The 25617-nt window shown below is 42.4% G+C and overlaps 1 protein-coding gene across 4 annotated transcripts in view; it reads left to right on the forward strand.

The window, feature by feature from the left end:
- LOC115155487 (oxysterol-binding protein-related protein 6-like) overlaps positions 1 to 25617 on the forward strand; it is a 93880-nt gene that overhangs the window by 7453 nt on the left and 60810 nt on the right. Inside the window, exon 1 of one of the 4 annotated variants that reach the window (XM_029702124.1) lies at positions 16889 to 16985. The exons of the other annotated variants lie outside the window; for them this stretch is intronic. The gene's annotated coding sequence lies outside the window, so the exon portion shown is untranslated. Of the gene's footprint in view, positions 1 to 16888; positions 16986 to 25617 lie in introns of those variants that run through there. 4 annotated transcript variants of the gene reach the window in all.

Raw genomic sequence — 25617 nt, forward strand, 5'->3', positions numbered from 1 at the left:
TTGATAGGACAAAGCTGAGGATTAATGTTCATGGTTGACAGGACAGAGTTGAGGATTAATGTGCGTGGTTGATAGGACAGAGTTGAGGTTTCATGTGTGAGGTTGATTGGACAGGGCTGAGGTTGATAGGACAGAGCTGAGGTTGATAGGACAGAGTTGAGGTTTCATGTGCCTGGTTTATATGACAGAGTTGAGGATTCATGTGCGAGATTGATAGGCCAGCGTTGAGGTTTGATAGTCCAGCGTTGAGGTTGATAGGACAGAGTTGAGGTTGATAGGACAGGGTTGAGGTTTTATAGGACAGACCTGAGGTTGATAGGACAGAGCTGATTGATAGGACAGAGCTCAGGTTTCATTTGCGTGGTTGATAGGACAGAGATGAGGATTCATGATCATGGTTGATAAGACAGAGTTGAGGTTTCATGTGCGTGGTTTATATGACAGTTGAGGTTGATAAGACAGAGTTGAGTTTGATAGGACAGCGTTGAGGTTGATAGGACAGTGTTGAGGTTTCATGTGCGTGGTTGATAGGACAGCGTAGAGGTTGATAGGACAGAGTTGAGGTTCCATGTGTGAGGTTGATAGGACAGTTGAGGTTTCATGTGTGAGGTTGATAGGACAGCGTAGAGGTTGATAGGACAGAGTTGAGGTTCCATGTGTGAGGTTGATAGGACAGTTGAGGTTTCATGTGTGAGGTTGATAGGACAGCGTAGAGGTTGATAGGACAGAGTTGAGGTTGATAGGACAGAGTTGAGGTTCCATGTGTGAGGTTGATAGGACAGAGTAGAGGTTGATAGGACAGAGTTGAGGTTGATAGGACAGCGTTGAGGTTGATAGGACAGTGTTGAGGTTTCATGTGCGTGGTTGATAGGACAGTTGAGGTTTCATGTGTGAGGTTGATAGGACAGAGTTCAGGTTGATAGGACAGAGTAGAGGTTTCATGTGTGAGGTTGAAAGGACAGGGCTGAGGTTTCATGAGTGAGGTTGATAGGACAGTTGAGGTTTCATGTGTGAGGTTGATAGGACAGAGTTCAGGTTGATAGGACAGAGTAGAGGTTGGTAGGACAGAGTAGAGGTTGATAGGACAGAGTTGAGGTTGATAGGACAGAGTTCAGGTTGATAGGACAGAGTAGAGGTTTCATGTGTGAGGTTGAAAGGACAGGGCTGAGGTTGATAGGACAGGGTTGAGGATTAATGTTCATGGTTGATAGGACAGAGTTGAGGTTTCATGTGTGAGGTTGATTGGACAGGGCTGAGGTTGATTGGACAGGGCTGAGGTTGATAGGACAGAGCTGCGGTTTCATGTGTGAGGTTGATAGGACAGAGTTGAGGTTGAAAGGACAGAGTTGAGGTTGATAGGCCAGCGTTGAGGTTGATAGGACAGCGTTGAGGTTTGATAGGACAGTGTTGAGGTTGATAGGACAGAGCTGAGGTTTCATGTGCGTGGTTGATAGGACAGAGCTGAGATTTCATGTGCGTGGTTGATAGGACAGAGCTGAGATTTCATGTGCGTGGTTGATAGGACAGAGCTGAGGTTTCATGTGCGTGGTTTATATGACAGTTGAGGTTGATAAGACAGTGTTGAGGTTGGTAGGACAGAGTTGAGGTTGATAGGACAGCGTTGAGGTTGATAGGACAGAGCTGAGGTTGATAGGACAGAGCTGAGGTTTCATGTCCGTGGTTTATATGACAGTTGAGGTTCATAAGACAGAGTAGATGTTGATAGGACAGCGTTGAGGTTGATAGGATAGAGTAGAGGTTGATAGGACAGAGCTGAGGTTTCATGTGCGAGGTTGATAGGACAGGGTTGAGGTTTTATAGGACAGGGTTGAGGTTTTATAGGACAGAGCTGAGGTTTTATAGGACAGGGTTGAGGTTTTATAGGACAGGGTTGAGGTTTTATAGGACAGTGTTGAGGTTGATAGGACAGGTTTGAGGTTTTATAGGACAGGTTTGAGGTTTTATAGGACAGGGTTGAGGTTTTATAGGACAGAGCTGAGGTTTCATGTCCGTGGTTTATATGACAGTTGAGGTTGATAAGACAGAGTTGAGTTTGATAGGACAGCGTTGAGGTTGATAGGACAGAGTTGAGGATTAATGTTCATGGTTGAAAGGACAGAGTTGAGGTTTCATGTGGGAGGTTGATCAGACAGCATTGAGGTTGATAAGACAGCATTGAGGTTGAGGTTGATAGGACAGCATTGAGGTTGATAGGACAGCGTTGAGGTTGATCAGACAGCATTGAGGTTGATAAGACAGCGTTGAGGTTGATCAGACAGCATTGAGGTTGATAAGACAGCGTTGAGGTTGATCAGACAGCATTGAGGTTGATAAGACAGCGGTGAGGTTGATCAGACAGCATTGAGATTGATAAGACAGCGTTGAGGTTGATCAGACAGCATTGAGGTTGATAAGACAGCGTTGAGGTTGATCAGACAGCATTGAGATTGATAAGACAGCGTTGAGGTTGATAGGGCAGAGTTGAGGTTTCATGTAGGGATGTGACCAATGTAACATTTTTCTTAACTATTTTATTTTATTGCTTAAACATTAAAATGAACATAAAATTACGTGATTCACAATTCAGATATGGTCCTGCGTATGCCCATAAGTGGCAATGCAGTTCAATCTACCGCAGTCCTGGCAACCTGCCAGACGACACTCACGTTACTACTGTCCTCCACCCACTCAGAAACGATGGTATTAATGCCGTTTTACGTTCTCTGTTGTCTCTCTCCTCCATGTACTCTGTTTTCAGTACATGGGACTTCATGGCTCACTTCTCATCAATGTGATGGCTCATTGCAGAGATGTACGACTGTGTGTTCGTAGACGTCCAACAATCCGTTGTTAACACCATGTATGGTGTTTGAGAGCTCGTGTGGGGTAGTTTTACAACAGTGAACATTTGGTAGTATAGTAGCCTGTTTGGGAAGAATGAGGAAGAATGATGAGGTCATTGTTTTAGTGTGCTCCATTAAGCCTGTATGTTTATCAGAAGGTCCTCAAGGCAAAAGGATACCTTACAGAATCCCTGGCATTAGTGTTATTTTTTTATTACACAGTCACATGGCCAATAAAATATCAGAGATGAAAATGTAATGTACTGCGTTGTATTACATTTACATTGTAGTCATTTAGCTGCAGACTCTGTTATCCAGAGCGACTTACAGAAGCAATAAGGGTTAAGTGCCTAGCTCAAGGGCACATCTACAGATTTTTCACCGTGTCGGCTCTGGGATTCGAACCAGAGACCTTTCGGTTACTGGCCCAACTCTCTAACCGCTAAGCTGCGTGGCGCACCATTGAGTGTTGAATTTAGTAATCCATTTCCATCTTGCATTTCTGCAAACCTACGATTGTGCAGATATTGTTCATAGTTTACTTATTCACCAAGTTTGATAGGACAGAGTAGAGGTTGATATCAACTCTACCATAAAGGCCTGATTTGGTGGAGTGCTTCAGAGATGGTTGTCCTTCTGGAAGTTTCTCCCATTTCCACAGAGGATCTCTGGAGCTCTGTCAGAGTAACCATCAGGTTATTGGTCACCTCCCTGACCAAGGCCCTTCTCCTCCAATTGCTCAGTTTGGCCGGGCGGCCAACTCTACATAAGTATTCACACTCTTTGCAATGAGACTTGAAATGGAGCTCAGGTGCATCCTGTTTCCATTGATCATCCTTGAGATATTTCTACAACTTGATTGGAGTCCTCTGACATGATTTGGAAAGACACACACCTGTCTATATAAAGTCCCACTGTTGACATTGTATGTCAGAGCAAAAACCAAGCCATGCGGTCAATGAAATTGTTCGTAGAGCTCCGAGACTGTATTGTGTCGAGGCACAGATCTGGGGAAGAGTACCAAAACATTTCTGCAGCATTGAAGGTCCCCAAGAACACAGTGAACTCCATCATTTTTAAACGGAAGAAGCTTGGAACCACCAAGACTATTCCAGTATCATGCTGTGGAGATGTTTTTCAGCGGCAGGAGCAAAGGATAGAGAGATCCTTGATCAAAACCTACTCCAGAGCGCTCAGGACCTCAGACTGGAGTGAAGGTTCACCTTCCAACAGGACAACAACCCTAAGCACACAGCAAAGACAACGCAGGAGTGGCTTCTGGAAAAGTCTCAGAATGTCCTTGAGTGGCCCAGCCAGAGCCCGGACTTGAACCCGATCGAACATCTCTGGAGAGCCCTGAATATCGATGTATCCAACCTGACAGAACTTGAGAGGATCTGCAGAGAATAATGTGAGAAACTCCCCAAATACAGGTGTGCCAAGCTTGTAGTGTCATACCCAAGAAGACTCAAGGCTGTAATCACTGCCAAAGGTGCTTCAACAAAGTATTGAGTAAAGGGTCTGAATACTTATGTAAATTATATGTTTAAGTTTTTTTTATTATTATTAATTTGCAAAAAATGTGAAAACGTTTTTTTGCTTTGTCATTATGGGGTATTGTGTGTAGATTGATGAGAAAAAACAAACTGTTTAATCAATTTTAGGATAAAGCTGTAATGTAACAAAATGTGGAAAAAGGTGAAAGGGTCTGAATACTTTCCGAATGCACTGTATACGGCTACAATGTTGTTTGGTTATTGTTTGAACAGTCGCTGGGATTTATGTTTGGTTATTGATGAGAAATGCATTTCAGCATAGGGCCGGGCAAATAATGGCAAATAAATTATCACGATATCTATATATTTTTTCATTCGATAATGATAATTATCATGATATTAATCAAATAATGTTTAAAAGGTGCATATCTACTTCAGACTCAAGAATGCCTGAACAAACCACTAGGCTAGAGCGTTGGGCCAGTAAACGAAAGAATGCTAGATCGAATCCCCAAGCTGACAATGTCAGTAAATGCTAGGAGTGGTGGTAGGAGTCAGGCGCAGAGAGCAGAGGTAAGGAGATAATGTGTTTATTCCGTAACACAACAAAAACGGTCGACGCCAACACAACCGGCGTGAAATGCGAGGTGCCCAAAACAACAGGTACACAGCACGCACATAAAACAACAGGTACACAGCACGCACATAAAACAACAGGTACACAGCAAGCACATAAAACAACAGGTACACAGCACGCACATAAAACAACAGGTACACAGTAAGCACATAAAACAACAGGTACACAGCACGCACATAAAACAACAGGTACACAGCACGCACATAAAACAACAGGTACACAGCACGCACATAAAACAACAGGTACACAGCACGCACATAAAACAACAGGTACACAGCACGCACATAAAACAACAGGTACACAGCACGCACATAAAACAACAGGTACACAGCACGCACATAAAACAACAGGTACACAGCACGCACATAAAACAACAGGTACACAGCACGCACATAAAACAACACTAGTCGATCGCCAGCACATCCAATAACAAAAACACACTATGACGCAAATAATCCCGCACAAACCTGGGCGGGCTACACAGGCTTAAATAACCAAAATCAAGAGAACCAAATGAGGAACAGGTGCAAACAATCAGACATACCAAACGAAAAGGAAAAAGGGATCAGCGGCGGCTAGTAGGCCGGTGATGACGACCGCCGAGCGCCGCCCGAGCAGGCAGGGGAGCCACCTTCGGTGGGATTCGTGACAGACAAGGTGAAAATCTGTCCTACCCCTGAACAAGGCAGTTAACCCACTGTTCCTAGGCCGTCATTGTAAATAAGAAGTTGTTCTTAACTGACTTGCCTAGTTAAATAAAGGTTACTTTTTTTATTATTATGTGAGCTACACATAAAATTATACTTTAAGGAAAATTGTTCCATGTTTGCGGCCAGGGAGCATGTACCTGGGGTCAATTAAATTGATAAGCCTCTTGAAATCTTCCTTTTCGACTGTGCTAATTGGTAGCATGTCCTTAGCAATGCAATGCATAATAGCATTTGTGATATCTTTGTCTTTTCGATGTTTGCTTGTAGGGTATAAACGCTGTCAGTGTTGACTGCTTCGGGCAAACATCCCTAGATTGGCTGGTGCTTGAGGGGCGTTTATAAATACCGTGGCGCAAACTCAAACTTCCTGTATGTTCCAAAGAGTGATTTTGCTTCAGATGTTGAAAAAGGTTTGTCGTATTACCAGACTTCGTAGCCACCTGTCTATGGCACAATTTGCACCGAACATTGCTCTGCTCTTTGTCGAACTTCAAAAAGCCAAACCACTTCCAAATGACTGAAACAGTTTAACCCTTTTTATCAATAATTTCTTTTGTTGGAAGCTGCTCCTTCTCCATGGCTATATATATATATTTTTTTTACTTAACACTTATTTGTCTTAAAACTGCATTGTTGCTTAAGGGCTTGTAAGTAAGCATTTCACTGTAATGTCTACACCTGTTGTATTCAGTGCATGTGACAAATACAATTTGATTTGATTTTATATCATAACGCTGAAAATGGATACAAACATTGGAAAAGGAGAAACCAATTATAGGCCATATAAAACCTTGATGAAAGTTAGCTTTACAGAGAAAGTTTCAAGATGATCCGATAGGAGGTGTATGTTTTACAAAAACTTTTCTTAGAAAACGTTATGGATGTTACATTAGACCCTCCTGTCTTTACAAGACTGTAGAAGATACAAACAAAACTCAAGACACTTCAATTTGGTCTGTAATGTGTCATTAACATCACATCTTCATAACTAACACTGGGGAAAAACTCTGAGCCATGATATATGATTGACTGAAAATGATTTTTTTTAAACTTGGGCCTCTATTTTAACAAACCTAACGCAATGGTAAATCTAAGCGCTGGTGCATTCAGAAAGTATTCATACCCCTTGACTTATTCCACATTTTGTTGTGTTACAGCCTGAATTCAAAATGTATTAAATATATATTTTTCTCACCCACCTACCTACACACAATACCCCATAATAATATTCACCCATAATGCTATTTTTCCTTCTATAGCTTGTTCTCCATCTTCTTTTTAAATAGGGAGCCAGTTTGTTTTTCAGGACTTTATTTCCATGACTGATCAAAACTAGTTCTCATGGTTCTCTCTTGTCCCTCTGCAGCAGACATATGGTGAGCAATATGTTTGGAACTCCGAATCGCTATAGAATTGCAGTATCTAATCACAATAGCATACATATAGAATCGTGATACCTATAGAATCGCAACACATATCGTCGTATCGGCACCTAAGTATCGTGAGGTCCCTGGCAATTCCCAGCCCTACTAGTATATCTCTCCATGTTATAAAACTTAACAATTGTTGAAGAAAGAGATGATCAATCTGAAAGTCTCAATATAGTTTGGAATCATGTAATCTTCCTTTGTGCAGCTCTAATGAAGGAAAATGAAAACGTGACTAACATTAATGGTAAAGCACTGCATCAATCACTTTTTTATTTGTGTTTCTTTTGTCCTTGGGTGTCTTGTCTTGGCTAATTAAGTCTGTCCCATTAAGGGGATTTAACCATCACATTTTATAATGGACCTATTGGATTTGACAGCCTTGGAGCAGGCAGCATCAACATCTTTTCAACAGTTGGAGAGAAGAGAGAGAGAGGGTATTTACACTGATTTATTACTGTCCTCTATCAATCCTTGACACAGGAAAGACATGATGATTTGACTATAATCTAATTTTACTGAATGGTTTTATTCAGTGGTGTAGTGGAGAGTATATGCTTAATACCCACTTAATCCCCACTGATACTTATCAAAGTAGTGTAGTGGAGGGCCTTATCAATTAATAGAGCTGATAGAACAGATTTGGAATGTTAAGCTTAAAATGTTGATAAACTATTGTTTGAATGTGCACACGGCAGTAGGCCTACGTGTGAATGTTTCAAAATGCAATTTGCCGAGAAACACTGTTCTAAAATGTGCACCGTGGTTTCATGGACAGAGATAGAAATGTCTGTTATAAAGAGGGGAGATCTAAAGATGCAACAACTATTATGGGTTGTTAATATGACTTGGATAATGCCTTTGGCTGCTAGACAATGAAAGGGGGCGGCAAGGTGGTTAGAGCGTTGGACTTGTAACCGAAAGGTTGCAAGATCGAATCCTCGAGCTGACAAGGTAAAAAACTGTCACTCTGCCTCTGAACAAGGCAGTTAACCCACTGTTCCTAGGCCATCATTGTAAATAAGAATTTGTTCTTAACTGACTTGCCTAGTTAAATAAAGGTATAATAAAATAAATTAAAAAAGAAAGTTAACAGGAGAACACATAATGAGGAAGTCTTTATAAAATAATTGCCTCTGTGTTTCTATGGTGGGATTTTGTCTTTAGGCTTCTACCTTGAAGCAAAGTAAGATGCCTCATCATATGAAATAAAACGTCCAGGTTTCAAACAATTAAGGAACAGGAAAAATATAGCGACGCTAATGATAGAACCGTCTGGTAGTGTTACGGCTGTCGAAAGGAGGGGACCAAAGCGCAGCGTGGTGAGTATTCATGATAATTATTTAATAATACGAAACACTTTAACAAAAGAAACAAAACACTAGCCAACAGTTCTGTCAGGTCACATAATACAAAACAGAAAACAACTACCCGCAAAAACCAGGTGGGAAAATGCTGCCTAAGTATGGCTCCCAATCAGAGACAACGATAGACAGCTGCCTCTGATTGGAAACCATACCCGGCCAAAACATAGAAATAAAATACATAGAATGCCCACCCCATATTACACCCTGACCTAACTAAACAGAGAAAAACGCCTCTCTCAGTTCAGAGCGTGACAGATAGATGGAACGGCTTTCCCAAAAACATTCTCTATTAATTGTTAACTAGCTACAGAGTAGCCTATGCCTACCTGTCAGAATGATATGATTATTTACATCAATCTAGTGGCTTTCTTTTGCAAACTCCATCTCATGTGCTAGAGAAACACTGCTAATCAAACAGTAGTGCTAGGTGTCTGCACACTTCAATTAAAGGGGAACTACTCTCAGAAATCAAAATGTATTAGATTTTACTTAGACCTCAAAAGTGGTCTCCCTGATGTGGTTTAAGCATGGTTATGGACTTAGAACATACAATTGTGTTGTTTTTCTGTAACATAAAAAAGTGTGACTTTGAGAACACAAATCTGAAAATATTTGGGGAGAATCTGAAACCTGTGATATTCTGACTCAGTTTATCTGTTTTAATAGTAGGCCTACTATTATCCTACTGCACAGTACAGCTTGGGTTGGCCTGACTGTGAAAGACCAACATGGGCTTCATCATTTTAGATCATTCAGAGTGTATGTCACTGCTTCTCATAGAAATGTTCACAAAGGGTGCCCTTTTTCCTTCACCGGACGGGCCGTTTGGAAATGTTTGGGGCGAAATTAGAGTCCAGGCTCCACGACACCACTGGATTCATCGTAGCTCCATAGTCTAATCGCTTCTACAACATGTTCTTTGTGATTTTAGCTGATTTTAGCCGTTTTGAACTGAGTATAGGACATGTTTGGATATTCAAACGTTAAGAAGTTGAGATTTTCCTCAAGCCATCTAGGACTGTGTGAGGACGAACTCCCACTATTGGTAAAGACGACTAGCCAATCCATGTATTCTGGTTATTTCTCAGTCTGTTCTTATGTGTCAGTGTAAACACCTCTAACGTAGCAGTAAGAGACTTGCATGCAAAGGCATTCTTGGGATGTTTTGCATGCCGGTCATCGCAGTGTTATCAATTGGCTTTGTTTGGTGTCATTTCTCCTGGCTGTAAAAAGAACCAAGAGCAAGGTCCTGCTGGGAAACTGATGTTTGACTAGGGTCTGTCACCAATCCGCTGGACACAAGTATCATTCAGTATCCCTACTTGGAGCTGCTCAAGGCATTCTTTAGACCAGTGGCTCAAACTGTAAAAAGTGACAATGTGCTACTGTTCAGTCAATGTGAATCAAACAGTCAATATTCAGATTCAACCTCAAACAGGAACCAGCTATTTGAAATGTCCTAATTTTATATTTTTCTCTGAATGATGCTAATACTTAGAATTTTGTGAGAAGTTGAGCTACAAGGATTAGATGGGTAGAATTCAACTTCCCTTTCAAGCTAAACATAACATAGCTAGCTTTCTGTATGCATTAGCTAAGCGCTTGATGATTACAACAGTTCTCAGTAGAGAGGAAGTGTTGACTTCTGCGGGAAGTGCTGGTGCTGAAGGTGTTGCAGCACCCCCTGGTGGTGAGGTGGCAAAACGCAAGCATCTGTGCTGCAATTTAAAAAAACGAATACATCATTTTTCTGTTCAATTATTATTGTGAATAATAATGAGATTGGGGAGAGTGAAAATGGCATTTTATTACACCTTCACTTATACAATTTAAATGTGTGATCTTGATACTTTTGTGTTAATTGGGCCCAAAAACAGTTTCATTATTCAAACCATTCCACATATGTATACACAACAGTCAGCAGTTTGTCATGTCAATTTGACTGTGTTCAGGTGTGTTAGTATTGGTTTGTGTTTTGAAAGGTGGTCTGTTTTGAATAGTGGGAGAGGAATGCTTGGAAGAGGTAGACATGCTATATGCTCTGCCGGGAAAAGTTTTTTTGTTTTAATAACCTTTTAGCATGGTAAAACCATATGTTTTATAGCCTAATAAATATTTATTTAATTCTGACAATTGTCAGTCCAGTTATTCTTGTTTAAGCTCTTGATTTGTACGGGGTACGGCCAGCTGTGTCACAGGGAGAGAAACAAAACATGGGATATTTATATATGGGACCCATTGTGCATGTATAGCTCACAGCTCTGTTCTGTAAGCTGTGCTCTCATGATATGTTCTTATATATTCAGTTGTGGGGGTTTGGATTTGGACACGCACTCTGCTGTACAATAGACAGTTTAGTTTGTGTTAAGTCAGACGTCTCTGTCCCTCTCGCTCTTCCCCCTCTCTCTGTCCCTCTCCCCCAGGGCCTAAAATTAACACCCGCCAAATGCGGATAGATTTTGGCATTTCATCAGCCATGCTGGGGGGGGTTCAGGGCTCCAGTAAAAAGTGAAGTATGATCATAGCAAAATTAAACACTGCAGTAGCTGTTTTCAAAGTATTTCTGCCTGCCGCTGCAACACTGCATGGCTGGGGACTGTGTGCACCTAAAGAGCTGAGTGACAGATTCATTTTTAGAAGCGCTGCGTGGAGGCATAAAGGTTGTTCTAGTTTACTCTAAACAAAAGTTTACTGAAGTGAAACTTTGTCGTTGTGTTTCTTGGCTATTTACATTGTTTTGTTCACAAGCTAGGTTGTTTTTCAATGTTTGAGTTTCAACTGCTAGGGAAGAGAAGCAATGGGGATACTAGTCAGACTCTCAATCTCACAGGCATAAACAGGGTTGCCAGGTCTAGCTAAAATGTATAGCCCATGACCTCGCGAAACCTGCCCACAAGGAAAACTAGCCCTATTTATTATTATGCAGCAAGAGATGCCTTGCCACATTTATCCAATAATCCCTTTTTCTATAACGTTATTGAGCAAATTAAGGAATATCGACTTAATTTGTAACGACGTAGACTAAGATGCAAAATTTGTTTTTCCATCAAAATAATAATTACTGCAAGCTTAAGAATATGTCCCAAGACAAAATATAATTTGCCCTTATTAAACTTGCCAGATCATTTTCCATCAACGGATGTCGATTTAACTTGTTTGACTGCAATGATTAAGCAATAAGGCCCGAGGAGGTGTGTGTAGTAGGCTATATGGCCAGTATAGCATGGCTATGGGCAGTTCTTAGGACACAAACCCCTGAGGTGCCTTATTGCTATTTTAAACTGGTTACCAACGTAATTAAAACAGAAAAAGTATATTTTTTGTCATACCCATGGTATACGGTCTGATATACCGTGGCTTTCAACCAATCAGCATTCAGGGCTCAAACCACCCAGTTTATAATTGTGAATAAATCCAGATTGCGCGTGTGCATAACTATTTATAAATCCGACAGGAGAGTTTGAGTGATGAAAGTTGGACAGAGGATCTCTGTGCAAGAAACACTTGGACAAACTTTTTTAACCCCCTAAAAAATGTATAATATTAATAATATAAAAAAAACACTTGGACTAATTTCTAAAAACGATTTTTAGGCTATTTTCTGGGAATGATGCAGTTATTATGTGCCAGATGTCAGACTACAAACCGTTATAAATGGCCTATTTGCAAGATTGACTTGTTATTTCAATATACATAGACTAATGACTAAAATCTGGGTTTATAATTGCATTTGAACTTTATTTATTTTTTATTTAACCTTTATTTAACTAGACAAGTCAGTTAAGAACACATTCTTGACGGCCTACCAAAAGGCAAAAGACCTCCTGCGGGAACGTGGGCTGGGATTAAAAATGAATTAAATAAAAATATAGGACAAAACACACATCACGACAAGAGAGACAACACTACATAATTGCCATGGTTTTCTGAGCTAGTAGCCTATAGACCCTGACATCTCATTTCAGGGAAACGTCCAGAATGAAACTGACATTAAAGGTGGAGCAGTAGATCTGTGACCATGACCACAATTAATAACTTCCAATTTAATGAACTAAACATGGCGTTAATATTTACATAATAACACAAAACAACAATAAACTGAAGCTATAGGCTATTTATTAAATTAGTTTGTCAGCTCCAGGTAGGCTGCACAAGTGACTCCAGCGATATTGTCATTTCAACATATTTATTGTATCAAATGGTAGGCTACAGTAGCCTACATTGGCATATAAATTAATTGCCTATTTGATGTCCAACAGATGCAAATGTAGCATTTGCCAGTAAAAAGTTTGGACACACCTATTCATTCCAGGGTTTTTATTTATTTTTTACTATTTTCTACATTGTAAAGTGTCAAACAAATCAAAATATATTTTTTGAGATTCTTCAAAGTAGCCACCCTTTGCCTTGATGACAGCTTTGCAAACTCTTGGCATTCTCTCAACCTGCTCCATGAGGTGGTCATCTGTAATGCATTTCAATTATCAGGTGTGCCTTGTTAATTTGTGGAATTTCTTTCCTTAATGCGTTTGAGCTAATCAGTTGTGTTGTGACAATGCAGGGGAGGGGTGGTATACAGAAGATAGCCATATTTCGTAAAGGGCCAAGTCCATATTATGTTAAGAACAGCTCAAATAAGCAAAGAGAAACAACAGTCCATCATTACCTTAAGACATGAAGGCCAGTCAATCCGGAAAATGTCAAGAACTTTGAAAGTTTCTTCAAGTGCAGTTGCAAAAACCATCAAGCGCTATGATGAAACTGGCTCTCATGAGGACCGCCACAGGAAAGGAAGACCCAGAGTTACCTCTGCTGGAGAGGATAAGTTCATTAGAGTTACCAGCCTCAGAAATTGCAGGCCAAATAAATGCTTTTGAGTTCAAATAACAGACACGTCTCAAAATCAACAATTTAGAGGCGACTGTGTGAATCAGGCCTTCATGGTCGCATTGCTGCAAAGAAACCACTACTAAAGGACACCAATAAGAAGAGACTTGCTTTGGCCAAGAAACACAAGCAATGGACATTAGACCGGTGGAAATCTTTCCTTTGGTCTAATGAGTCCAAATTTGCGATTTTTGGTTCCAACCACCGTGTCTTTGTGAGACGCAGAGTAGATGAACGGATGATCTCTGCACGTGTGGTTCTCACCGTGCAGCATGGAGGAGGAGGTGTGATGTTGTGGGGGTGCTTTGCTGGTGACCCTGTCAGTGATTTATTTAGAATTCAAGGCACACTTAACCAGCATGGCTACCACAGCATTCTGCAGTGATACGTCATCCCATCTGGTGTGCACTTAATGGGACTATCATTTGTTTTTCAAAAGGACAATGACCCAACAAACCTTCAGGCTGTGTAAGGGCTATTTCAAATCAAATTATATTGGTCACATACACATGGTTAGCAGATGTTAATGCGAGTGTAGCGAAATGCTTGTGCTTCTAGTTCCGACCATGCAGTAATATCTAACAAGTAATCTAACAATTTCACAACAACTACCTTATACACACACATCTAAGTAAAGGAATGATTAAGAATATGTACATATAAATATATGGATGAGCGATGGCCGTGCGGCATAGGCAAGGTGCAATAGATGGTATAGAGTACAGTATATACATATGAGATGAGTAATGTAGGGTAAACATTATATAAAGTGGCATTGTTTAAAGTGACTAGTGATACATTTATTACATCCACTTTTTAATTATTAAAGTGGCTAGAGATTTGAGTCAGTATGTTGGCAGCAGCCACTCTCCTTGATTTGACCGAGAAGGAGAGTTATCAGATGACCTGGCTTCCACAATCACCCAACCTCAACCCAATTGAGATGGTTTGGGATGAGCAGCCAACAAGTGCTCAGCATATGTGGCAACTCCTTCAAGACTGTTGGAAAAGGATTTAAAGTGAAGCTGGTTGAGAGAATGCCAAGAGTGTGCAAAGCTGTCATCAAGGCAAAGGGTGGCTACTTTGAAGAATCTCAAATATAAAATATATTTCAATTTGTTTAACACTTATTTGGTTACTACATGATTCCATACGTGTTATTTCATAGTTTTGATGTCTTCTACAATGTTTTCTCAAAAACATTATCACATGATTAATAATACAAATTAGAATGAAAATGTAAAGAATCTAAAAGTTTAAATTCCACTGATGTGACAGCAGCAGCCTCTGCCATGTGGACACACTGATTCACCGTGGGCCATTGGCAGCTGAATAAATGAGCGCATTGAATAAAGAGAAAGACTTGGTCAATGTAGCACTTCTTTGAAGAAAAAATTACTAAGAAGTTCAGTCAAATAGTGGTGGTGAGTTAAGACAATCAGAAATCAGACATCCCCAAATGGCCACTTTCCTACATTGGCGCGCAGCAGGCCAGTTAGCCTACTTGTACGCCCGCTCAGGCACTCACGCTCAGGCACTCACGCTCAGGCACTCACGCTCAGGCACTCACGCTCAGGCACTCACGCTCAGGCACTCACGCTCAGTCACTCACGCTCAGGCACTCACGCTCAGTCACTCACGCTCAGGCACTCACGCTCAGGCAACATTAAGAGGACAGAGAAACCAGACACATGCTCATTGCTAACATGAAGCGCTACAAACAAAATACAATGAAAACATTTACAAAACTCAAATGATGGTTTGAAAACTTGTTTCTCACGAGGTAACAGGTTGTGAACTCTACAAACAACGTTTCCACTCCGATAATGAGAAAAGTAAATGACTGTAGGCCTAATTAATCCATGCGATTAACATAAATGAATGTAACCAAATGACGGGGATTAACAGTATATTTACTACTATGTAATGGGGAATTGATAATAAATCAAAGGGCAAACAATTAACACTACAATGAATGTACAAGAATTGACGGGCGACAGCTCAGCGCATTCTGGAGATAGACGTGCCAATATCTTCGCCACACCACCCCTCCTCTTCTTGTCTCAGTATTTCAAATTATACTCAAGACACATCATCTTAACACATATTTGAGATTAGCCTAGTTAGTGCTTGGGGTTATTGTCTTGCTGGATGATCCACTTGCGGCCAAGTGGCAGCCTCCTGGCAGAGGCAACCAGGTTTTTGGCTAAAATGTCCAAGTACTTGGTAAAGTTCATGATGCTGTTGACCTTAACAAGGGCCATAGGACCAGTGGAAGCAAAATAGCCCCATAGGATCAAAGATCCACCACCATATTTTTCCGTAGATATGAGGTACTTAATCTGCATATGCTTCTGTTTTTCAACCCCAAACCCACCACTGGTGTGCCTGGCCAAGGAGCTCTATATTCATGTCACCTGACCATAGCACCGCCTGGAGTTTATGTGTCTGTTACATCTGACCATAGCACCGGTTCCAACCCAAGTGTCATTTAGGGCATTTCCATCTTAAAGAAGCCATGAGCACCAACATGTGAAGTTCATAGAGATGTGCCAAATTGGGAGTGGCGCAGCCGTCTAAGGCACTACATCGCAGTGCTAGAGGCGTCACTACAGACACCCTGGTTCGATTCCAGGCTGTTTCACAACTGGCCGTGATTGGGAGTCCCCATAGGGTGGCGCACCATTGGCCCAGCGTGGTCCGGGTTCGGCCGTCATTGTAAATAAGAATTTGTTCTTCACTGACTTGCCTAGTTAAATAAAGGTTAAATAAAATATATACATTTTTCAACCAATTTTCAAATTGGTCAAATTTGGAATAAGCAAAGGCTTTGATTTCTGGTCTTTTCTAATTTCTGTCCCTCATGAGGGAGGATAATGAATGTTCACAGGAGTAACAAGTAGAGGTAGACCTACCAGTAGTTATGTTTTTACTGATATCAAGTTTGTTTAGGAATTATTAAGGGATTAAAACTCATAATTCTGTTACCAAATCGGTAACGGAATTAGTCCTAATGCAAATGAATTGTCCAGAATGGGAAATAATAGTAGTTAGAAACCACAGTTGGGTCACCTGCTACTGTCGTCCCTTCCACTGGCATACTGTTATACTCAGCTCATATTAGGGCCAGGACGATACCAGTATCACCATACTCTTTAGTACCCTTGCAAGGAAACTAAACATCAAGAGGATTTAACTTAGGGAAATCAGCCCTAATGTTGGAAAAAATATATATATTTTGTCATCCGGATTCACATTTATTTATTTTCTAAAACTAAAGCACACTATATTTTATATACAGCAGGTTTTTAAAGGACCAAAGAGTTTGGTCTGCTTTGTGTTTTATTTTTTTCCATGGAAAAAAAAATCAAGATACTGGTATCGTCCCGACCGTAGCTCATAACTGTTTTTTCTCTTTCTGTCGTCTGGTGGTCAAAGCAGACTGTGGAAACAGTCTGGACAACCTCTCCCTCTCCCTTCCACTCTCTCTCTTTTCTCTCCCTCCAGTTAATCTCCCGGCTCTTACTGAAACCTACCACCTCTTTCCATTTACTGTAACAAACCTCCTCACCCATGGAAAACCGACCGACACCGGACGTCCACAGATGCTGAAATTTGGTCAGTCCGCCCCGGCCGGACCAAATCTGAACCAATCATAGATGTCTATGTTTCGCAAGTTTGGACAAGACAGAACAGTACAGTAAAAAAAAAGTACAATACAGCACACTAGAGTAGAGTACAGTATAATATACTGTATTGTACTGTACTCTACTGAACATATCTACTGTGCTGTACTGAATTGTGCTCTACTGTGCTCTCCAACTTGAATCGTCTGCTAAATGACTAAAATGTAAATGTACTCATACATACTGAACTCTACTGTACTCAGCTCTACTCTACTGAACTCTAGTGTACTGAGCTCTACTCTACTGAGCTCTACTCTACTGAACTCTACTGTAATCTACTCTACTGAACTCTACACTACTGTACTGAACTCTACTGAACTCTACTGTAATCTACTCTACTGAACTCTACACTACTGTACTGAACTCTACTGTACTGTACTCTACTGAACTCTACTGTACTGTACTGTACTCTACTGAACTGTACTCTACTGTACTCTACTGAACTGTACTGTACTGTACTCTACTGTACTGTACTGAACTCTACTGAACTGCACTCTACTGTACTGTGCTCTAACCACGTTTCTCTTCTTCCTAGACAGAGGAAGTGACCTATAGGCCTATATCTCCATGTTTCCTTCCTTGACAGAGGAAGAGGAAGTGGCCTATATCTCCATGTTTCCTTCCTTGACAGAGGAAGAGGAAGTGACCTATAGGCCTATATCTCCATGTTTCCTTCCTTGACAGAGGAAGAGGAAGTGACCTATATCTCCATGTTTCCTTCCTAGACAGAGGAAGAGGAGGTGACCTATTAGAAAGCTATAATTATCAGAATGGGCTAAGGGTTTGTCTCAGCTTAGTTCCTAGTTGGTTAAAGACAGGGGCTGGTGACATGCTAAATGGATCTGAATTATAGATGGAAGTGTGTGTGTGTGTGTGTGTGTGCGCGCGTGGTGCACAGACTGGTACACTCGGGTGTGTCGTTAACACTATACCGATGTATCCTGTTATTGAAATAAGGAGTCCTTTTGAATCAGCTCTTTCCTGTAGGAACTATAACATGGTGATCAGACGCACAACTAATCATACCCTGTGGGAGGGAGCAGCTTGGAAACAAGCCCCCTGATTCTACCCTATCAACATGTCTACACAGGCCGTTATTCACTCTACCAGACGTAGGCCTGCCACCAGTCAGTTGTCTGTTCCTGTCTTTGGTTTCAGCCACACCAGTGGAATAAACTGCTGTTATGTGTTACGTTGTCTACTGTGAAATTCAGCTCTGGTCCTCAAGGTCTAATGAACCTGCAGTGTCTCCCTCTCCCTGTACACAGTAGCAGCCTACACTACATTTGATCAATACACTGAGTCTGGGTGACAGCCAGCTCACACAGTGACTCTGCACTGAGGTGTCAGCCTGCCTGGAAATATGGACTGATTGGCTGACCAATGATGGGCCAGGAACTTTTGGTTTGGTCAGCTGAAGATGCATCAGCGATGCTTCTCTTATACAGTATGATGGTTATATAATGTAACCATTGACTCAGATGACTATAGCGATGTTTCTGGCTATATAATATAACCATTTTTTTAATGTAGTTTTTTATTTAACCTTTGTTTAACCAGGTAGGCCAGTTGAGAACAAGTTCTCATTTACAACTGCGACCTGGCCAAGATAAAGCAAAGCAGTGTGACAAAAACAACAACACAGAGTTACACATAAACAAACGTACATTCAATAACACAATAGAAAAATCTATTTACAGTCTGTGCAAATGTAGAAGAGTAGGGAGGTAAGGCCATAGAGGCTAAATAATTAAAATGTAGCATTAACACTGGAGTGATAGATGTGCAGATGATGATGTGCAAGTAGAGATACTGGGGTGCAAAAGAGCAAGAGGATAAATAACAATATGGTGATGAGTTAGTTGGATGGGCTATTTACAGATTGGCTGTGTACAGGTACAGTGATCGGTAAGTTGCTCTGACAGCTGATGCTTAAAGTTAGAGAGGAAGATATAAGACTCCAGCTTCAGTGATTTTTGCAGTTCATTCCAGTCATTGGCAGCAGAGAACTGGAAGGCGGGTAAAGTAAGTGTTGGCTTTGGGGATGACCAGTGAAATATACCTGCTGGAGCGTGTGCTACGGGTGGATGTTGCTATTGTGACCAGTGAGCTGAGATAAGGCGGGGCTTTACCTAGCAAAGACTTATAGATGACCTGGAGCCAGTGGGTTTGGCGACGAGTATGAAGCGAGGGCCGGCCAACGAGAGCATACAGGTCACAGTGGTGGGTAGTATATGGGGCTCTGGTGACAAAACGGATGGCACTGTGATAGACTACATCCAATTTGCTAAGTACAGAGTTGGAGGCAATTTTGTAAATGACATCGCTGAAGTCAAGGATTGGTAGGATGGTCAGTTTTACGAGGGTATGTTTGGCAGCATGAGTGAAGGAGGCTTTGTTGCGGAATAGGAAGCCGATTCTAGATTTTATTTTGGATTAGAGATGCTTAATGTGAGTCTGGAAGGAGCGTTTACAGTCTAACCAGACACCCAGGTATTTGTAGTTGTCCACATATTCTAAGTCAGATCCGTCCAGAGTAGTGATGCTGGACGGGCGGGTAGGTGTGGGCAGCAATCGGTTGAAGAGCATGCATTTAGTTTTACTAGCATTTAAAAGCAGTTGTAGGCCACGGAAGGAGTGTTGTATGGCATTGAAGCTCGTTTGGAGGTTTGTTAACACAGTGTCCAAAGAAGGGCCATATGTATACAGAATGGTGTCGTCTGCGTAGAGGTGGATCAGAGAATCACCAACAGCAAGAGCGACATCATTGATATATACAGAGAAAAGAGTCGGCCCGAGAATTTAACCCTGTGGCACCCCCATAGAGACTGCCAGAGGTCCGGACAACAGGCCTTCCGATTTGACACACTAAACTCTTATCTGAGAAGTAGTTGGTGAACCAGGCGAGGCAGTCATTTGAGAAGTCAAGGCTATTGAGTCTGCCGATAAGAATGCGGTGATTGACAGAGTCGAAAGCCTTGGCCAGGTCGATAAAGACGGCTGCACAGTGCTGTCTTTTATCGATGCCGGTTATGATATCGTTTAGGACCTTGAGCGTGGCTGAGGTGCACCCATGACCAGCTCAGAAACCAGATTGCATAGTACGGTGGGATTCGAAATGGTCGGTGATCTGTTGACTCAGATGACTATAGCGATGTTTCTCTAATACAGTATGATGGCTATAGAACGTAACCACTGACTCATGACTATAGCGATGTTTCTCTAATACAGTATGATGGCTATAGAATGTAACCACTGACTCATGACTATAGCGATGTTTCTCTAATACAGTATGATGGCTGTATAATGTAACCACTGACTCATGACTATAGCGATGTTTCTCTAATACAGTATGATGGCTATAGAATGTAACCACTGACTCATGACTATAGCGATGTTTCTCTAATACAGTATGATGGCTATAGAATGTAACCACTGACTCATGACTATAGCGATGTTTCTCTAATACAGTATGATGGCTATAGAATGTAACCACTGACTCATGACTATAGCGATGTTTCTCTAATACAGTATGATGGCTGTATAATGTAACCACTGACTCATGACTATAGCGATGTTTCTCTAATACAGTATGATGGCTATAGAATGTAACCACTGACTCATGACTATAGCGATGTTTCTCTAATACAGTATGATGGCTATAGAATGTAACCACTGACTCATGACTATAGCGACTATTCATTCCATATACATTCAAAACATATCTTTCTCCTAACTCCTAACAATTGAATAATAATATTGATTAATTAGGTGGGTGCTTATAATTGTCCTGTTTTTCACATGTATAAGTGTGTGTTATAAGCATGCGGGAATTGGAAATTCGGGGATTGAACTAGCGACCTTTCGGTTACTGGCCCAACTTTCTAAACGCTAGGCTACCTGCCACCCCCTGTGCTACATTAGAGGCAAGCCTGGCATACAGCCTAAACTTGTTGGTGTTCCTGGTACTGCAATGACACTGTGTCTTGTTGGTGTTCCAGGTCCTGGTACTGCATAGACACTGTGTCTTGTTGGTGTTCCAGGTCCTGGTACTGCAATGACACTGTGTCTTGTTGGTGTTCCTGGTACTGCATAGACACTGTGTCTTGTTGGTGTTCCTGGTACTGCAATGACACTGTGTCTTGTTGGTGTTCCTGGTACTGCAATGACACTGTGTCTTGTTGGTGTTCCAGGTACTGGTACTGCATAGACACTGTGTCTTGTTGGTGGTCCTGGTACTGCATAGACACTGTGTCTTGTTGGTGTTCCAGGTCCTGGTACTGCAATGACACTGTGTCTTGTTGGTGTTCCTGGTACTGGTACTGCAATGACACTGTGTCTTGTTGGTGTTCCTGGTACTGCAATGACACTGTGTCTTGTTGGTGTTCCTGGTACTGCAATGACACTGTGTCTTGTTGGTGGTCCAGGTTCTGCATAGACACTGTGTCTTGTTGGTGGTCCAGGTTCTGGTACTGCATAGACACTGTGTCTTGTTGGTGTTCCTGGTACTGGTACTGCATAGACACTGTGTCTTGTTGGTGTTCCAGGTACTGGTACTGCATAGACACTGTGTCTTGTTGGTGTTCCAGGTACTGGTACTGCATAGACACTGTGTCTTGTTGGTGTTCCTGGTTCTGGTACTGCATAGACACTGTGTCTTGTTGGTGTTCCAGGTTCTGGTACTGCAATGACACTGTGTCTTGTTGGTGTTCCTGGTACTGCATAGACACTGTGTCTTGTTGGTGTTCCTGGTACTGCATAGACACTGTGTATTGTTGGTGTTCCTGGTACTGCATAGACACTGTGTCTTGTTGGTGTTCCTGGTACTGCAATGACACTGTGTCTTGTTGGTGTTCCTGGTACTGCAATGACACTGTGTCTTGTTGGTGTTCCTGGTACTGCATAGACACTGTGTCTTGTTGGTGTTCCAGGTCCTGGTACTGCAATGACACTGTGTCTTGTTGGTGTTCCAGGTCCTGGTACTGCAATGACACTGTCTTGTTGGTGTTCCTGGTACTGCATAGACACTGTGTCTTGTTGGTGTTCCTGGTACTGCAATGACACTGTGTCTTGTTGGTGTTCCTGGTACTGCAATGACACTGTGTCTTGTTGGTGTTCCTGGTACTGCATAGACACTGTGTCTTGTTGGTGTTCCAGGTCCTGGTACTGCAATGACACTGTGTCTTGTTGGTGTTCCAGGTCCTGGTACTGCAATGACACTGTCTTGTTGGTGTTCCTGGTACTGCAATGACACTGTGTCTTGTTGGTGTTCCTGGTACTGCATAGACACTGTGTCTTGTTGGTGGTCCTGGTACTGCATAGACACTGTGTCTTGTTGGTGTTCCAGGTCCTGGTACTGCAATGACACTGTGTCTTGTTGGTGTTCCTGGTACTGGTACTGCAATGACACTGTGTCTTGTTGGTGTTCCTGGTACTGCAATGACACTGTGTCTTGTTGGTGTTCCTGGTACTGCAATGACACTGTGTCTTGTTGGTGGTCCAGGTTCTGCATAGACACTGTGTCTTGTTGGTGGTCCAGGTTCTGGTACTGCATAGACACTGTGTCTCGTTGGTGTTCCTGGTACTGGTACTGCATAGACACTGTGTCTTGTTGGTGTTCCAGGTACTGGTACTGCATAGACACTGTGTCTTGTTGGTGTTCCAGGTACTGGTACTGCATAGACACTGTGTCTTGTTGGTGTTCCTGGTTCTGGTACTGCATAGACACTGTGTCTTGTTGGTGTTCCAGGTTCTGGTACTGCAATGACACTGTGTCTTGTTGGTGTTCCTGGTACTGCATAGACACTGTGTCTTGTTGGTGTTCCTGGTACTGCATAGACACTGTGTATTGTTGGTGTTCCTGGTACTGCATTGACACTGTGTCTTGTTGGTGTTCCTGGTACTGCAATGACACTGTGTCTTGTTGGTGTTCCTGGTACTGCAATGACACTGTGTCTTGTTGGTGTTCCTGGTACTGCATAGACACTGTGTCTTGTTGGTGTTCCAGTTCCTGGTACTGCAATGACACTGTGTCTTGTTGGTGTTCCAGGTCCTGGTACTGCAATGACACTGTCTTGTTGGTGTTCCTGGTACTGCAATGACACTGTGTCTTGTTGGTGTTCCTGGTACTGCATAGACACTGTGTCTTGTTGGTGTTCCTGGTACTGCATAGACACTGTGTCTTGTTGGTGTTCCAGGTCCTGGTACTGCAATGACACTGTGTCTTGTTGGTGTTCCAGTTCCTGGTACTGCAATGACACTGTGTCTTGTTGGTGTTCCTGGTACTGCAATGACACTGTGTCTTGTTGGTGTTCCTGGTACTGCATAGACACTGTGTCTTGTTGGTGTTCCAGGTACTGGTACTGCAATGACACTGTGTCTTGTTGGTGTTCCTGGTACTGCATAGACACTGTGTCTTGTTGGTGTTCCTGGTACTGCATAGACACTGTGTCTTGTTAGTGTTCCTGGTACTGCATAGACACTGTGCCTTGTTGGTGTTCCAGGTCCTGGTACTGCAATGACACTGTGTCTTGTTGGTGTTCCAGGTCCTGGTACTGCAATGACACTGTGTCTTGTTGGTGTTCCTGGTACTGCAATGACACTGTGTCTTGTTGGTGTTCCTGGTACTGCATAGACACTGTGTCTTGTTGGTGTTCCTGGTACTGGTACTGCAATGACACTGTGTCTTGTTGGTGTTCCTGGTACTGCAATGACACTGTGTCTTGTTGGTGTTCCTGGTACTACAATGACACTGTGTCTTGTTGGTGGTCCAGGTTCTGCATAGACACTGTGTCTTGTTGGTGGTCCAGGTTCTGGTACTGCATAGACACTGTGTCTTGTTGGTGTTCCTGGTACTGGTACTGCATAGACACTGTGTCTTGTTGGTGTTCCAGGTACTGGTACTGCATAGACACTGTGTCTTGTTGGTGTTCCAGGTACTGGTACTGCATAGACACTGTGTCTTGTTGGTGTTCCTGGTTCTGGTACTGCATAGACACTGTGTCTTGTTGGTGTTCCAGGTTCTGGTACTGCAATGACACTGTGTCTTGTTGGTGTTCCTGGTACTGCATAGACACTGTGTCTTGTTGGTGTTCCTGGTACTGCATAGACACTGTGTATTGTTGGTGTTCCTGGTACTGCATAGACACTGTGTCTTGTTGGTGTTCCTGGTACTGCAATGACACTGTGTCTTGTTGGTGTTCCTGGTACTGCAATGACACTGTGTCTTGTTGGTGTTCCTGGTACTGCATAGACACTGTGTCTTGTTGGTGTTCCAGGTCCTGGTACTGCAATGACACTGTGTCTTGTTGGTGTTCCAGGTCCTGGTACTGCAATGACACTGTCTTGTTGGTGTTCCTGGTACTGCATAGACACTGTGTCTTGTTGGTGTTCCTGGTACTGCAATGACACTGTGTCTTGTTGGTGTTCCTGGTACTGCAATGACACTGTGTCTTGTTGGTGTTCCTGGTACTGCATAGACACTGTGTCTTGTTGGTGTTCCAGGTCCTGGTACTGCAATGACACTGTGTCTTGTTGGTGTTCCAGGTCCTGGTACTGCAATGACACTGTCTTGTTGGTGTTCCTGGTACTGCAATGACACTGTGTCTTGTTGGTGTTCCTGGTACTGCATAGACACTGTGTCTTGTTGGTGGTCCTGGTACTGCATAGACACTGTGTCTTGTTGGTGTTCCAGGTCCTGGTACTGCAATGACACTGTGTCTTGTTGGTGTTCCTGGTACTGGTACTGCAATGACACTGTGTCTTGTTGGTGTTCCTGGTACTGCAATGACACTGTGTCTTGTTGGTGTTCCTGGTACTGCAATGACACTGTGTCTTGTTGGTGGTCCAGGTTCTGCATAGACACTGTGTCTTGTTGGTGGTCCAGGTTCTGGTACTGCATAGACACTGTGTCTCGTTGGTGTTCCTGGTACTGGTACTGCATAGGCACTGTGTCTTGTTGGTGTTCCAGGTACTGGTACTGCATAGACACTGTGTCTTGTTGGTGTTCCAGGTACTGGTACTGCATAGACACTGTGTCTTGTTGGTGTTCCTGGTTCTGGTACTGCATAGACACTGTGTCTTGTTGGTGTTCCAGGTTCTGGTACTGCAATGACACTGTGTCTTGTTGGTGTTCCTGGTACTGCATAGACACTGTGTCTTGTTGGTGTTCCTGGTACTGCATAGACACTGTGTATTGTTGGTGTTCCTGGTACTGCATTGACACTGTGTCTTGTTGGTGTTCCTGGTACTGCAATGACACTGTGTCTTGTTGGTGTTCCTGGTACTGCAATGACACTGTGTCTTGTTGGTGTTCCTGGTACTGCATAGACACTGTGTCTTGTTGGTGTTCCAGTTCCTGGTACTGCAATGACACTGTGTCTTGTTGGTGTTCCAGGTCCTGGTACTGCAATGACACTGTCTTGTTGGTGTTCCTGGTACTGCAATGACACTGTGTCTTGTTGGTGTTCCTGGTACTGCATAGACACTGTGTCTTGTTGGTGTTCCTGGTACTGCATAGACACTGTGTCTTGTTGGTGTTCCAGGTCCTGGTACTGCAATGACAC

This window comes from Salmo trutta, chromosome 20 (assembly GCF_901001165.1).
Source record: "Salmo trutta chromosome 20, fSalTru1.1, whole genome shotgun sequence".
NCBI lineage: Eukaryota > Metazoa > Chordata > Actinopteri > Salmoniformes > Salmonidae > Salmo > Salmo trutta.